The following is a 17,832-nucleotide window of genomic DNA, read 5'->3' as shown; positions in this document are numbered from 1 at the left end:
GGGGCTGGAAAGATGGCTCAGTGGTTAAGAGCACTGACAGCTCTTCCAGAGGTCCTGAGTTCAAATCCCAGCAACCACATGGTGGTTCACAACCATCTATAATAAGATCGAATATCCTCTTCTGGTGTGTCTGAAGACAGCTACAGTGTGCTTACATATAATAAATAAATAATAAATACATATAATAATTAAAAAAAAAGAACTAAGCTCATTACAAACTCATTAGCACAGTGGCCAACACATGGTAAGTAATAAGCAAAACCCTCCAGTAATTGTTTTACTCTTGGCCATCTTACCCATTTGCCAAGTTAACAAGTCTCTAAAAACTTTTGCTCCAAAGCAATCTAGTCCATCCTAAATAGCATATATATATACTGGGTTTCAAATACTAGAATCTCATTCCATGGTACTATTTTCAGCTTTGTTTCTTTTGATCAGTGATGAAGATGGAACCCAGAGCTTCATATAGGTTAAACAAATATCACTGAGCTTCACATCATCTCCTTATAAATTGATTGCCTGTCTATATGCTAAGGACTCTAGTTATACAGTTTCCCTCATGATATTACAATACATACATAGCATACTGCTACTGATATGTGTGTCTTCTACTCACAGCTTTTAGTATCTTTTTTACTTCTCTTAGATTTACTTACATATAAGTGTTTACATGAATATCTGTATTTCATGAATATGCCTAGTGCTCAAAGAGGCCAGAAGAGGGTGTCAGATCCCTAGCAACTGGATTTATAAACAGTTACAAGCTGTCATATGGATGCTGGGAACTGAACCTGGATCTTCTGCAAGAGCAATAAGTGCTTTTAACCACTAAGCCATCTGTCCAACCCCGTTCTTATATTTCTTACATGTAACAATACTACTGCAAACTCATCTCTTAGATCAGTGGTTTTCAGGACTCACAACTGCCAATAACTGCAGTTCTAATGAATCTAATGCACTCTTCTGGCTTCAACTGGCACCAGATACACATCAGATACACAGATATATATGCAGCCAAAACATTCATACAAATAAAATTAGATAGATAGATAGATAGATAGATAGATAGATAGATAGATCTAGAAGAGTTGTTCTCACTCTATGGATATCAACCCCTTTGGGGGTCATATATCAGGTATCCTGAATATTAGATATTTACATTATTATTTATAACACTATCAAAATTACAGTTATGAAATAGCAACAAAATAATTTTATGGCTGGGATCACCACAACATGAACTGTGTAGCTTTAGGTTGAAGCTTTAGGAATGTTGAGAACTGTCTTAGAACAAACTGTCAGTTTTTAATTTTTCATTATGTATTTTGAGAGAGTGGCTAGGGACCCAATTGAGAGCCTTATATATGCTAGGGAAGATTTTGACCAGACTTCATAGCCCCAGCCACATGCTTCTGATTTGGTTGGTAAAGTAACATTGCAAGTCACTGTATTCAGCTCAACAAAACAAACTCAAGTGAAGTGATAATTATCTTCTTAGAAACCATTTACTCACCAGGCATGGTGGGTATGTCTTTGATCCTAGCACCAAGAAAGCAGAGGCAGGTGGACCTCTGTAAGTTCTAGCCCAGCGTGACCTACAAGGCAAGTTCCAAGCCAGTCAGGGCTACACAGTGAGACTCCCATCTCAAAAACAACACCAAAAAAGAAAAAGGGGGAAAAAAAAAAAAAAAAAAGGAAAGAAAAGAAAAGCATCTTTTTAAGAGCCTATTTACACCTTCTCTTAGAACATGTACTTAATTTTATGATATCAGAAACAAAAGTTATATAAAAAAATAAAAACCATAGACCAGACTTATTTAGTTTGTGGGTGCAACACATATCAAATGGAATGATACAATCATTAAACTACATAGAATGAATATTTGGGGTTTTTTAAACAGTTCTAGGGTCAGCAAAGGACTAGAAAAACAGAACAACCCTTCCCATGCCAGAAGTTTCAGAGTATTCAACTAGCAAAAGCAGGGTAATCATCCAGAAAAGGGCTCGGTATGCATTATGAATGAAAAGATGGAGAGTGTTGAAGGAAAGATTAAGATTCTAGGAACTGAGACTGGAGAAATGGCTCCATAGTTAAAAGCACCAACTGCTCTTCCAAAAGACCTGAGTTCAATTCCCAACACTCACCAGGTGGTTCACAGCCACCTGTAACTCCTGCTCCAGTGGATTCTTACTCTTCTGCCTCCTCTGCACACCTGTACTCACACACATACCTACACATCTCACACACATACACACACATACACACACACACACACACACACATACACACAAAATATATATAGTAATAATGAATGAAGTGTAAAGAAATGGAGGTTAGCTTTCTCATGCTAAGGCAATTTTGATAAACAGAATTTGTAATTTTAGATGATAAAAATGAAGGCAGTTAAGTTAAAGAACTGTGTGATTACTGAGTACAGCTTAAGTAGAGAAAGGTTCTGGGTACCACAAACATTACATCTTCAGCAATACACAGTGCAATGTCTCCAAGAGGATATTCAAAAACCAGTTTCCCAGAAACGGGACCCTAAAACATCCTTAATTTCATTTACCAAAAACAGAATTTGCTGACTATCAACAGTTTGTGTCCATTTGTTTGTTGAACTAGACATTTGGGGGTTTTTTTGTTGTTTGTTTCTTTTGGGGAGGTTTTTTTTGTTTTTGTTTTGGAGGGTTTTGTTGTTGTTGGGGGGGTTGTTTGTTTGTTTGTTCTGGGGGAGGGTTCGAGACAGGGTTTCTCTGTGTAGCCCTGGCTGTCCTGGAACTCACTCTCTAGACCAGGCAGGCCTCGAACTCAGAAATCTGCCTGCCTCTGCCTCCCAAGAGCTGGGATTAAAAGCGTACGCCACCACTGCCTGGCTAGACATTTGTTTTTAATCAAGATTTGTTCAAAGTCCTACAAAAAGACAGAAGGGATACTACCCAAAAGATAATATGACTAGAATTAGACTTACAGATCAGACTTAATTTTGTAAGTCCCCCATTTATAAAAATATAGCAGTGGTCCTCAACCTTCCTAATGCTGAGACCCCTGAATACATTTTCTCATTTGTGGTGACCCCCAAACATAAAATTATTTCATTGCTACTTCATAACTATAATTTTGCTACTGTTAAAAATTGTAATATAAATATCTGATATGGAGATAGTCTTAGATGACCTTAAAAGGGTCATGAATCACAGGTTGAGATCCCACTGACATACAGGATGAAAAAGCACAGATAATACGAGTTAGTATAGCATATCACCAACTTGAAATACTGTCTAACCTGTTATCTCAACCAATTCACTCTTTATTCCTATTTGCATATGTCTAATCCAAAGTTGGTAAAAAGAATAGGGGCTTTCAAACAGAGCAATCCAAAAAAAGCCTAACTCTATGGGTTCCTCCAGGGACATTTCCTAAGCTTCTATTAGCTTCACTTCCCTCACCTGGACAGCAGGGCTGGAGAGGTGGCTCAGTGGTTAAAAGCACTGACTGTTCGCTCTCCCTCCAGAGGTCCTGAGGTCAATTCCCAGCAACCACATGATGGCTACAACCATCTGTAATGGGATCTGACGCTCTCTTTTGGTGTGTCTGAAGACAGTGACAGTGTACTTATATACATAAAATAAATAAATCTTTAAAAAAAAAACTATAAAGTTTAATCTGTTACTCTACAGATTTGGACATCAACAGACCATAAAATATTTCCTTTTCATTTTTATTTGAGAAAGGGTCTCCCTATATAGCCCCGTCTGGTCTCCAACTTACAATCCTCCTGCCTCAGTCTCCTGTTGGGATTACAGTCCTGTGCTACCGTAACTAGTACAGCCTAACACATTATCATTTTTTTAAGGTTACAAATAAAAATCACACAATATGCCGGGCAGTGGTGGCGCACGCCTTGAATCCCAGCACTTGGGAGGCAGAGGCAGACAAATTGAGTTCGAGGCCAGCCTGGTCCTGAGTTCCAGGACAGTCAGAGCTATACAGAGAAACCTTGTCTCGAGAGAAAAAAAAATCACACAATATTAAAACAAGCTAATAGTTCATCAAGAGAATTCCAGATTCAATCATAATACAAATCTAACAAGTTATATTTAAGCAATAATTTTAACAGAAATCCAAAACAAGGATGTTTTTCAAAGGAATCATTTTAAGAAACAAAACTTTCTTCTTCTTTTCATACAATCAAGACTCAAAACCTTTGAAACACCACGTGTAGGATTCTCAAAGGCAAGCTTCACACATAAAGAAACCCCATTCTTCTTCACCTTTTAGAATTACATGGCCTCTCATTTGAGACCAAAAACAATTACTCACTTACTTCACTGACAGACTTGCCTAACTGCCAAAGGTTAAACATAAACCTCTTAAAAATGAAAATTTTTAAGGTTTAGGAAATGTACAACACGCTCTGAAAACAAATTCAAAGAAAGTACAACAGCCCTTCCTTACATACAGGTTATTCATCCCAAGACCCTAGGGGATACCTGAAAGCTGAGGTAAGAAACTTGAATATAGTGCTGGAGAGATGGCTCAGTGGTTAAGAGCGCCGACCGCTCTTCTGAAGGTTGTGACTTCAAATCCCAGCAACCACATGATGGCTCACAACCATCCATAATGAGATCTCATGCCCTCCTGTGGGGTATCTGAAGACAGCTACAGTGTACTTACATATAATAAATAAATCTTAAAAAAAAAAAAAAAAAAAAGAAACTTGAATATATTATGTGTTGTACAAACATATGATATAGCTTAACTTATTAATTAGGCTCATAAGGAAATTAATAGAAAATAGGATAATTAAAATATTGTAATAAAACTTTTGAAGGCAAAAAGTGGGAGGGAAATAAAATTTTAAAATGTCAGGCATAATGATATACATCTGTAATCTCAGAACTTAGAAGGCTAAGGCAGGAAGATCTTGAGTTCAAGGGCAGCTTCAGATACATGAGACCTTGTCTAAAAACAAAAATTAAGCTGAATTATATTTTAAATTGGGAGTGGGAGCTTTGTGTATGGCTTTACATATACCCAGGCAAAGTATATAGCTTTAATCTCAGCACTCAGAAGGCAAAGAAAAGTGGTTCTCTGAGTTTGAGGCTAGCCTGGTCTACAGAAGGAGTTCTAGGACAAAAATCCTCTCTCAAAAAAAGCTTAAATGAGGCCAGGCAGTGGTGGTGCACACCTTTAATCATAGCACTTGGGAAGCAAAGGCAGGTGGATTTCTGAGTTTGAGGCCAGCCTAGTCTACAGAGCGAGTTCCAGGACAGCCAGGGCTACACAGAGACACCCTATCTTAAAAAAAAAAAAAAAAAAAAAAACTAAAATGGGGGGCGGGGTGGGGGTGGGGGAGGTTCTTGCTAGAAATGAAACCTAAGCCCTTGCACACACTAAGCAAGTTCTACCACTTAGCTACTTTCATATCCCCAAGTCAAGAATTATCTTTAGACCAAAGATGATTGACTTATAGGTAAGCCAGATAAGGAAGGGGCCACTATATAGCAAGTTAAGTTTAGGATTCCATCAAATAAATATAAAACTTCCCATTTTAGGAAGCTCTGACATTAGTATTTGAAAAGCTATTCTAGTACCTTCCAGATAGCTCAAAGAGGAGTATCTGAACATAAAATTACACAGCAACAAATCTAGAACCCCAAAATACCACAAATGATCTATGTAAAAACAAGGGAAATTATACTAAAAAGTCAAAAAAAAAAAGTGAAATTCTCTAATTTCAACTACCATACTTTCCTAAATATTTGCCTACAAAAGGGCTTCTGAAGACACAGTATATCCACTCCTTGTGTCAGGAGAATGTGTGTGAGTGTGTATGTGTGTGTGTGTGTGTGTGTGTGTGTTTTCTTCAGAACAGTGCTTGGGATATAATTCTTATAACTGATGTAAAAATTACTTTAGATCTATACCTGGAATAAGAAAAAAACAATGGCCAACAATATAATCACTATCCCAAAATGATTAAATATTTACCTTAAAATAATTTTAAGCAGTTCAATAGTTTGAAGTATTTATATTCTCTTACCAGGAATTTCCATTTCTAGTTGTAATGAAGCAGGGCTATAAACTCTAAAGATTTTTTGTAATGGATGGCCCAAAGTTTATCATTTGTCTCCTTACATTAAAATTAAAAGTCAATTTACTGAAGTTTTCTACTGGCTTGACATACCTATACATGTGAATTATTTTTAACTGATCTATTAGTTGTAATAAAAAACCAAATAATCTTTGTTTTTAAAGATTTATTTACTTTATGTATATGAGTACACTGATGGATGTAAGCCTTCATGTGAGCCTTCATGTTGAGAATTAAATTTTTAGGACCTCTGCTCGCTCTGGTTGACCTCGCTCCGGTCGGTCCCACTGTCAACTACGCTCACTCAGTCCCTGCTTGCTCTGGCCCAACAATTGATTTATTTATTATTATACATAAGTACACTGTGGCTGACTTCAGACACACCAGAAGAGGGCGTCAGATCTCATTACGGATGGTTGTGAGCCATCATGTGGTTGCTGGGATTTGAACCTAGAACCTTCAGAAGAGCAGTCAGTGCTCTTACCCGCTGAGCCATCTCACCAGCCCAAAAGCAAATAATCTTATTTCATAAAATATTTCAGAATGAAGCCGGGCGTGGTGGCGCATGCCTTTAATCCCAGCACTTGGGAGGCAGAGGCAGGCGGATTTCTGAGTTTGAGGCCAGCCTGGTCTACAAAGTGAGTTCCAGGATAGCCAGGGCTACACAGAGAAACCCTGTCTCGAAAAACCAAAAAAAAAAAAAAAATTCAGAATGTATAAAGAAAAAGACAATAGCGATATTACAAAAATTAACAAAATTACTCTCTCAGAAATTTCACAATTTGCTTAATAAAACAATTGCTAGATCACTCTGGAATCTTATGGTATAATTCCATCAGGAAAGTAAAAATAATCACTGATTTAAAATATATAATAGGCCTTTTTTTTGTTCGTTTTTTGTTTTGTTTTGTTTTTGTTATTTTGGGGGGTTTGGGGGGTTTTTTGGTGGGGGGGTTGGGTTTTTTTCGAGACAGGGTTTCTCTGAGTAGCCCTGGCTATCCTGGAACTTACTCTAGTCCAGGCTGACCTCAAACTCAGAAATCCACCTGCCTCTGCCTCCCAAGTGCTGGAATTAAAGAAATGCGCCACCACTGCCCAGCTAGGACTCTCCTAAAATGGGTTTCTATTTATCACTCATTATAAGATGTCTACTAAATTAGCCTGCACTCACTGACTCAAAGTACACATCATTATGCCCTTAATACAGAAAGGAAGAATAACTGCCAAGCAAGTTACCAGCAGTGTACAGGTTTGAGATTTATCTACACATGGGCATTTGTGTTTTGCCTGCATTTGTCGGTGTGAGGGTGCCAGTCCCGTATAACTGCAGTTACAGACAGTTCTAAGCTGCGATGTAGGTGCTGGGGATTGAAACCAGGCCCTCTGGAAGAGCAACCTGTGTTCTCAAGAGTTGAGCCATCTCTCCAGTCCTCTTGCTTTAAATAGATCTGACTGGCTGAAGTTTTCCTTTTTCTTTTCTTTCTTTTTAGGGGGTAGATAGGGAGTGGGTATCTGTTCATGTATGTGCAAATGTGCATGCAGGTGTGTATACAATGTTTGTGCAAGTAAAGGCCAGAGGCCAGCACTGTCTTTCCTCAATTGCTCACCTTTCTCTCATTTTAGAGACAGTCTCTCACTATGACTATATAGCTCTTAGCTAGTCTGGAATCCAGTACACAGACCAAGCTGACCTCCATCTCACAGAGACAGACCTGCCTCTGCCTCCCAGGTACCAGGATTGATGGTGAGTATCACATGTCCAACTCACTTCAGTAAGAGACAGTATCTCTTACTGAATCTGGAACTCATCGATTCAGCTGGCCAATGAGCTTCAGAGATCCATCTTATCTTTATCACCCCTGTGCTGGGGTTAGCCACTGCACATGCTGCACTTTTACATGGGTGTTAGGGATCCAACCTCAAATGTTCGCATGACAGGCACTTTACCAACCAAGTCATCTCTTCAGCCCATATTTTGTTTCTTGTTTTATCTGTGTATGTGTATTCTTGTGGGTATACACATTCTACCACATGTGTATGGAGGTCAGAGGGCAACCTCAGGTTTAAGACATCACCTTCTACTTTGTTCAAGACATGGTATCATTTGCTCCTATAGACTCCATGCTGGCTGGCCTGAGAACATTCAGGGACTTTCCTATCTCTGTCTTCTGTCTTATAGAAGAAACACTGGAATCACACATATATGTTATCCTACTACGCTTTATACAGGTTCTGGGGATCTGAACTTAGGTCTTCATGCTTTTGTGACAAGTGCTTTACCCACTGAGATATCACTACTTTGTTTCTGATTTTAAGACACAGCCTCGCCATACAGCCTAAGCTAGCCTTTAAATCATGATCCCATTTTAGCCTTCACACCAATCCCAGTTTTGAGATTACAGGCATGTGACACAAAATCCAGCAGCTCAGAATTTTCATTATCAACAGAACCAATAAAATATTAATCAAAAATAATTCAAATGAGATACTACTACCCGATATCTCACTTCAGGTAAAGACTCCAATCATAGAGTCTTACAGACTTGAACAGATCAAGTACCTTTCCCAGTGGAAACGCTGCTTAGTTCTTCACTAGCAATAGGTTTCAAAGGAACAAGTGCTTTGTGGCACCAGGACTGAACTTCTAAACTCTCATACCATATCAGTCTACTACCTGAAGCACTTAGTGCATTCCTACTTTCTAGATTAAGAAAATATTATATAGAATTCCAGTCTCTAAAAAAATAGAATCTGGGGCTGGAGAGATGGCTCAGTGGTTAAGAACACTGACTGCTCTTCCAGAGGTCCTGAGATCAAATCCCAGTAACCACATGGTGGCTCACAACCATCTGTAATGAGATCTGACGCCCTCTTCTGGTGTGTCTGTAGACAGCTACAGTATACTTATAATAAATAAATAAATCTTAAAAAAAAAAAAAAAGAATCCATATTGATAAGCCTAAGAAGTTAAAATTGATATCTATACATAAGTAGTTTTGATGATGCTCAATCTACTGAAGACAAATGTGGTGATAAATGCGGTAAAGCATGCCTGTGACATCTCAGCATTTAAAAGGCAGGGTCAGGAAAACTGTACACTAAAGGCCAGCCTAAATAAAAAAGAAAGAAAGAAGGGGGATGCAGAGAACGCTAGTGAAATGTCTCAGTGGACTGTTGCTATGTGAGCTTGGGTTCAGGTCCCCATCACCCACATAAAGTTGAGAAAGTAACCTCAGCACAAGTGGGAGAAAAAGTCAAGCAGATCCCAAAAGTCTGCTGACCAGCCAGTCTAGTCAGTCACTGATCACTATTACCAAGTTCACTAAGAGAACTTGTCGCAAAATATGAGGGAGATGGATAGAGGAAGACACGCAATGCTGTGCTCGTTAAATGCACATACACAAAATACTCTCTACTGAGGACCTACTATGTGCAGTGTTCAGTGAAATGATTAGAGAATTACTAAATAATAAAAATAACTTCTGAAATCAAATTCCTTATCAAATTATGCAATTAGGACATAAGCTAGTATGGGAGTTGAAGCAATGGCTCAGCAGTTAGGAATCTTAGCTGCTCTTCTAAAGGATCAGAGTACGGCTACTAGTTCTGATGATGGAAAACAAACCTGACTAACTCCAGCTCTAGGGGATTCCCATACCCTCCTCTGGCCTCCAAGATCACCTGTACACATGTTGCAACACTGACACACAGAAACATTAAAAAATAAAATAATTTCTTAAAGATATAAGCTATTAAACAAACAAACAAAAAACCATGGCAAGTATTATAGCTTGTAAGATTTTGGGGGGAGAGCCAGCAAGTGCCTGCTGCCAAGCTTGGTGGCCTGAATTAGGTCTCAGAGACCCACATAAAGCTGGAAAAGAAAGCCAACTCCACGACTACATAAAATTGTCCTCTGACCTCATCACACAAGCATACAGAACACACACAGTAAATAGTTGGGGTTTTTTTTGCTTGTTTGTTTGTTTGTTTATTGTTTGAGAGAGAGAACAAAATGTTTCAGTGGATACAGGCGCTTACTACTAAGTCTGACAACCTGAGTTTTATCCCCAGGACTCAAAGGGAGAAATATACCCAAGTTGTTCTCTGGCCTCCATACATATACTGTGGTATGCAAACATGTATGTACAAACACATACACAATAAATATAATTTGTTTTGTTTTTTGAGACTGGGTCTCACTATGTAACTCTGGTTATCCTAGAACTCATTATGTAGACCAGCCAGCCTCAAACTCACAAAGATCCACTTGCCTCTGCATCCCAAATACTGGGATTAAACACATGCACCACTATACCCACCTAAAAAATTTTTTAATATTTTTTTTTAAAGATTTATTTATTTATTATATGTAAGTACACTGTAGTTGTCTTCAGACACTCCAGAAGAGGGCGTCAGATCTTGTTACAGATGGTTATAAGCCACCATGTGGTTGCTGGGATTTGAACTCTGGGCCTTCGGAAGAGCAGTCGGGAGCTCTTACCCACTGAGCCATCTCACCAGCCCTTAATATTTTTGATAAAGCTTTTGATCCAACAAGATAAATTAGGATTAAGACAAGCCAATATTATTTGCCAAGAACATAAGGAATATCAATAAAATTACCACATAGAAGAGGTATTTTATTTTTTTTACATTTCTATTTATTTACTTGTATGCATGTATGTATGTGCATACATGTGTATCTCTGCATGGCATGGCATACATGTAGAGGTCAAAGGACAACTTATAAGAATTGTTGCTCTCCTTCCACTCTATGGGTCTCAGACCAGATTCAGGCTGTTTAGACTTGGTGGTAAACACTTTATATGCTGAACCATCTCAACAGCACAAGGAGACAATAAATTTACTATGGCAAAGTCAGGATGAGAGCAATGAAAAACAGCTGATTCTTGAAGAATGGAAACGCTTAAAGAGTAAAGCAACGCCAGGTGGTGGTGGCAGCGGTGGTGCACATCTTTAAGCCCAGTACTTGGGAGGCAGAGGCAAGTGAACAAGTTCAAGGCAAGTTCAAGGCCAGCCTAATTTACAAAGTGAGTTCCAGAACAGCCAGGGCTACACAGAGAACCCTGTCTCAAAAAACTAAAAAAGGTGGGGGGTGAGAGGTGGGGGGGGGGGGGGGGGGGAGGTAGGGGAGAGAGCCAAAAAAGATTATACAAACAAAGGTGTTAACTTTGGAATATATTTATTAAATACAATATGCCATACTGTGGTAGGTATTCGGGATACATACACTCAAGAACAAAACAAATGACATCTTTGCTCCTACGGAGTGTAGTAGGAAGACAGATAATAATCATGGAAGCAGGTGTATCATTATAAATCACAATAGGTCCTACGAAGAAAAGCAACAAAAGCCAGTAATAGGGAATAACAGAAAAGGACTAACAAGACAGGGTAGTGAGAAGTATCTCTGATACGCAACATAAACTTAGCACTCACTCAGTAGGCAAAGGCAGATGGATCTCTGAGTTCAATGCCAGCAAAGTTAGTTCCAGGATAGCTGTCTAAAACCCTGTCTGGAATGAAAAATAAAAAATAAAAATAAAACACACACAACAACAACAACAACAAAAACAACAATAAACAAAAACCTCTCAGAGACAGGATGAAGCCCACTATTAAAAAATAATAATTTAGGGGCTGGTGAGATGGCTCAGTGGTTAAGAGCACCGACTGCTCTTCCGAAGGTCCTGAGTTCAAATCCCAGCAACCACATGGTGGCTCACACCATCCATAAGAAAAATCTGATGCCCTCTTCTGGAGTGTCTGAAGACAGCTACAGTGTAAACACATATAATAAAAAATAAATAATTAATTAATTAATTTAAGGGGATTTTTAAAAAGAACTGTTCCTAGACAATCTGAGTACCAGAGTTCAGATCCCAGCAGAGGTTTCACAAATGCCACAATCCTGCAGACAACCACGTACTGCTCAGCTCTTCCTCTCTTTCTTTTCCTCCCTCCTTTTCCAAGTCTCTTCCTGTTTCTTCCTACCCTGCCTACACAAAGTAGCCCACATACACAATTTTCCTTCTCAAACACAAAATCTTTACAAAAGAGAAGTTCAAGGCTTACCCTGGCTGACAGAGTAAGTTTAAACCCAGGCAACTTAGTTAACAACTATCTCAAAATACAAGGTAAGATCAGGCTGGGGATACAGTTCTGTAGAAGCGCACTTACCCATCATATGTGAGAGAGAGAAGAAAAACTTGGCAGAACACTTACTCAGAATATGTAACCCCCTACAACACACATATAAACACACATTCTCCCCCACCCCCATTACGTCCTTAGCTATACAGTGAGTCTGAGATCACCCTGGGCTATATGAGACCCTGTCTCAAAACTCAAATTAAATAATTAAATAAATAAGACTGTCCAGATAAAACAAAGTAAGGGCACAGGCCAAGTATGAAGTTCCTGGATAACAGACTACAGAGATGAGAACTTTGGATCATGTGTAAAGGGAAGGAGTGGCTCAAACAGTAAATGAATACAAAGTACTATACTTAAAAATAATAAATGCTGAGTATGAGAGGGAATTGTGCAATAAAAGATGAGCTACAAATTCGTTAGCACCATAAGGCATCTCTAGAAAACTAAGGAGAGATGAAAATAGCAGCATCAGGCCTACTATACTGCACCTCCAATTTTAACATCTTAAAGTGTGTTCTTTGTGCTACCCCACCACTACACTAGAGGAGGATGTCTGCCCTTCACAGGGTCTGGAAGTAACTGATCTGAGCTCAGCTCCCTCATGTATAAAATGAGGATAATAACTACTTCATAACTATGAAGTAAGCTACTATAATTTTCTCCCTACAGTCACCCAAAATGTTAAGTAGTCTGGAGGGTATTTTAATTTAATTATTATTTTCTAATAGTCTAAGGAGGGAAGGACAATAGTTGATGCTAACAAAGAGTTTTCATTCTCAGACAAACTCACAAATGGAAATGGAGGATTAAACAACATAAATAAAAACAAGAGAAAAAGGAGAAAAATAATAAATAGAATTGTGGCTACTTCTAGACTCTGGAATCTAAAAGCTCTGCAGGAAAGGTTTCAGCATTTCCTAAGACAAACTTGAGCTACACAGCAACTTGAGTCAAGTTTAGTGACTCAAGAAAAATATAAGGAAAGAAAAGTCTTCCTAGCAAACCACAAGTTCTGCCTAATATAGCCTCTCCTTTGAAAATTATTGGCTAAAATAAGTCAGAGATCAATCTGTTACACGTGGGAAGGCAAGACACTCAAACATCTCACAGCATCTCTACCCTTAAGCATTATTATGTGAACATGTTAACATTTCAAGAGGCTGGTGGCTGCTACCGAACAGTGGTGGCACACGCCTTTGATCCCAGCACTCGGGAGGCAGAGGCAGGTGGATTTCTGAGTTCGAGGCCAGCCTGGTCTACACAGTGAGTTTCAGGACAGCCAGGGCTACACAGAGAAACTCTGTCTCGGAAAAAAAAAAAAAAAAAAGGAGCACTGGCTGCTCATCCAGAAGACCCTGACTCACAACTGTCTGTAACTCCAGTTCCAGAAGAACCAAACCCTCACACAGACATACATGCAAGCCAAACACCAGTCCACATAAAAGTAAATCATTAACAAACAAACAACACCCTAGTATTTATTCTGATTTCACAGTATAAAATCTAAAGCACAGAAACCTAACCTTCCTTGGGATCAATCTGTTACCAACTCCTTAAAATTTAAAAGATTAAAGGTAGTAGTAATGACTTCACAACTGTACAACTCTATAACTTTAGCAAAGCTCAAACTATACACCTAACATTGGCTAATTATATCTTATATAAATTATGTATCAATAACATATACATTCATTAACTCAGCAAATAAATTTTATGAGTGTCTATTATGTGCATCCAAATTTGTAGCAAATCCTTCAGGTTGGATTATCTGAGTTACACAAGCAGTGTGCTTTACTGAGTACTGTCCCAAAACTGTTACATGAAAATGTTTTAATTTTTGGGTCCTGAATGTCACCTTAATGTTAACCTCTACTGTAGGATTATTACAACTTTCTACCAAGTTCCATTATATAGATGAAATGTATGAGCAACTTATACATTGTTTTAATCCAACATAATCCAACATAAGTAAAACATTAAGCATCTATTATATAAAGTACATATTTTTATATAGTCTTTGTACCAAAAAACATGCCACCAAAGCATACTGACAACATTCTGGAAGAAGGCTATTTATTGTAAAATACTTGAGTGACTCACTCTAAGGTCCTCAGTGACCCAGTGGGCTGACTTAAAAATGCAGAAACTAAGTTCCTCAGTTGCCAAGGCAGCATGCATGGTGAATATAACTGTGGACCTTCCAAGCTGACTTGACTTTTGAATGCCAGTACCACTACTTACTGGTTATATGCATGAGCTTGGGATAGTCACTTTTACATTCTGACCTTCAATTTGCTCAACTAGAACTTCACAGACTTGAGATGACTATGTAATATACTCACTAATCAGCATTATTATTGAATGACAACTCAACAGTATTAGTTTCCTTTCTTGGTCTTCAGGCTTAAAAAAAAAAAAAAAAATCAAGGAAGGCTAATTAACAAACAATCCATGTTATGGGAACTAGAGAGAGGGCAAAATGTTTAAGAGCCCTTCTTGCTCTCCAGAAGACCAAAGTTCAGTTTCCAGCACGCATGTCAGGCAGCTCCCAACCATAGCTACCTATAACAAAAACTCGAGGGGGATCTGGCCTCAGAAAGCACCTGAACTCATGTGAGCATTCCCATACCCAGGAAGACAAATCTTTTTTAAACTCCATGTTACTAGTGGATGGTCAGCTGTGAACCTATACTTCCTGCCTTCATAGTCCAATCCATCCCTTACCCATCCCACTATTTCTAGTTTTTCAAACTTTAGCTGCTATGTTTAGAAAAGTGATTTAATTTTAGAAACCTGGAAAATTCTTCTGAGTAAATTGAGCAAAACCTTAATCTGCCCCAAGGGGAAATTCTGTGCAAAACAATTATTTCTAACAAGAGAAGAATTTTCTAAGGGGGTTACAGAATTTAACCACACAAATGCCACCAAAGCTGCACACTAAGTGACAGAAGGCAATCTGGAACATACTGTACAGATTTTCCCAGAGGAAATAGCCTCCCCTCATCTGGGGTTGCTAAATCTTCCTAGGTGATCTGAATTCTTCCCGGCTCTGTCACTAGTCCAGATCCTTAAGCCAGAACCACAGACAGCAGTTGGTATTTAAAAAAGAAAGAAAGAAAGAAATACCCTGAACAAACCCCAATTCTCAAAAATATCTTCCAAAAAGGCACTGAGGTCCAGAGAGTTATTTTCTCCTCAATGGACAGAAAAGCCACCACGAGGCGCTCAGAAGCACAATCCTTTCCCCCAAGGTCATTCAAGTCATCGAAGGTGCGACAGAGAATCTGCAAGCTCCTCGATTAAAGAACACTGCGGAGATTTTTTTCCCCCCCTGAGGTGTGTGAAGGGGGATGAGGGGGTTTGCCTGCTCCCTTCCCCTTTCCCACCCCGAAGTGTGAGCACCCGCCTCGGCATTTCCGAAACAAGCTACAACAAGCTCTGCAGTGTTAGGAAAGGGGCTGACGCGATGAAGAAACAGATGCTCCAGAGCAAGATGGGTCTCTCTCGGCCGGCTGAGGCTCCCGCGAGGTAATTAGCAGAAACCGCAGGCACCTCGGAGAGGTCCCCACCGGGCTGCGGAACCCACCAGCCCCGCCGCGCCCGTGCCCGGGACGCCGGCTTCCACCTCGCTAGTCCCCCGGCCAGCCGCAAGGCCAAAAAGCGGCTCCCGAAACCGCACTTCATTTCTTGCGCTTCGGGAAGCCATGGCTCCCTTCCCTGCCGGGCCGCGGGGCGGGGTGCGCGCTGCGGAAAGTTCACCGCGGCGGCGGGAGGGGGGGCCGGCGGCTCGCCGAGTGCCCCTCGCAGATTCCACCATTAATTAGTCCTCGGGACTGTCGACTGGCAACTTAAACAAAGCGAATGCCTCGAATTCCTTCCCGGGCCGCGGCGGTCTGGCCCGCGAGACCGAGCAGCGCGCCGGCGGGAGCCGCGCGGGCGGGCGGGCGGGCGGGCGGGCGGGCCGCAGCCCCGGGGCCGACAGCTGCGGACGCCCCGGGGCCGCCGCGGGCCTCTCCCCGGCCCCCCGCGCGTCGCGTCCCGCACACCGGCCGCGGCCCTTCCTGTCCGCTCACTTCCTTCCTCCCGGCTCGCCGCCCCGCGGAGCCCGGCGAGGACCCCGACGCCTCCCTCCCTGGCCGCCACAGCCGCGCTCGCCCTCCCTCGGCGTCTCCCCAGTCTCCTCAGAAACGTCCCTCCCTCCCCCTCCTCAGGAAGAAAAAAATTCTCTGAGTCTCTCCCTCCAACTCCGGCCACACTCTCTCCGGCTGGCCCACCGGAGACCTCCCCTTCCCGGCTCCGCTCCCAGAACCCGCGCGCACTCCCTGCCGCCCCCGGGACACCCCGGTCGAGACCCCCTCGCCCCCGGCACACAAGCCGGACCCCCGGGCCGCCCGCCTCGCCACACTCCCGCCGCCGCCTCACCTCAGCGGCTACGGCCCGCGCTCCCGCCGCCGGAGGATCCGGCGCTCCGCTCCCAGCGGCCGGCGCCTGCTCAGGCTCCCCCAGACTGACAATGAGGGGCGGGGCCTTGTGTGGCGTCAGCGCTGCGGGGCGGGGCGGATGCCCAGGCCACGCCCCCTTTGGACCTTTCTTAAGCCCTCCTACTTGCAAGCCCAGGGTTTGAACCCAGCCAAGTTTTCATTGCCTTTCTAGCTAGGTGCCTCCGACCTGGGCTAGGCTCGGGAGGAAACCTGACTTAGAAGGCAAGACCACGCTCAAAAGGAACGTTCTCAGAGACGTTGGGAGGGTGCAGTAAAATCGCCCATGCGAAGGGATTAGGGCCTGAGATGGAGAAATCGCTCAACCAAACACCACTTACTCAGTGAGTGTGGAGAAGGGGCTGGGCGTGGCTCAGAGGTCATGACTTCTAGTCCCACTGACTCCACATTCCTTCCTCAGGTGCTGCCAGAAAAGTCCTTTCCCATCTATATTCCTTACTTTTTCCTTCTTTAAAATGGGAATCGGCAGTGGGCCAGATGGTCTCAAAAAGTCCCCCCCCCCCCAATGCCTTCTGTGTGCAAAGTACTAGAGCCCAGAAGAACCCCTAGGGGAAGTGGACTTCGAAGGTAGCCCAGAACCTAAAGCCTGCAGAGCACAGGCCACATTCAGAGACGTTCTGTGGGCGCCCTCCCACGCGCTGGCACCCAGCAGCCTGCACAAGCCAGGACACAGATGGCTAGAGCTGCTTCCTCTCTGACTGCAGGAGTATGGCTGATCTCTGGAGACGCGCCTCTTGTGTAAGCTCTTTATTGCCTATGGAACAAAGGCCAAATCCATGGCCTGGTAGGCTCACTTCCTACCTTCATACACACGCTCTGAAGTTTATCCAAACTTCCCTCAGCACACCCACCGCTTTCCCACATCTGGCCTTCTGGCCTTCTGCTTGTCACCTCATCTCTTGTGCGTGTCCTCCTAGTTCCCCCGAGGCAAAAAAGCCAACCCTCTCCGCTCTCCATACCTGATGGCACTGACTTCAGCTCTCACGGGGCCATGGATACTTTATAACTTGTATCCTGTTGACCTCCAGCTGGGTGTGGTATTGGCACATTCCTGT

The 17,832-nt window shown here is 41.8% G+C and overlaps 1 protein-coding gene across 2 annotated transcripts in view; it reads right to left on the bottom strand.

Annotated features, from left to right (window-relative positions):
- Nucleotides 1–16,790, bottom strand: part of Luzp1 (leucine zipper protein 1) — an 82,905-nt gene extending 66,115 nt beyond the window's left edge. Inside the window, exon 1 of one of the 2 annotated variants that reach the window (XM_021200472.2) lies at nt 16,701–16,790. The gene's annotated coding sequence lies outside the window, so the exon portion shown is untranslated. The remainder of the gene's footprint in view (nt 1–16,700) is intronic. The other variant, XM_029539605.1, reaches the window with a different exon arrangement.
- Nucleotides 16,791–17,832: the final 1,042 nt, after the last annotated feature.

This window comes from Mus pahari, chromosome 6, assembly GCF_900095145.1.
Source record: "Mus pahari chromosome 6, PAHARI_EIJ_v1.1, whole genome shotgun sequence".
In the NCBI taxonomy this organism is placed as follows: domain Eukaryota; kingdom Metazoa; phylum Chordata; class Mammalia; order Rodentia; family Muridae; genus Mus; species Mus pahari.
The sequence above is the reverse complement of the archived record's forward strand: the minus strand, read 5'-3'. Positions and strand labels throughout refer to the sequence as shown.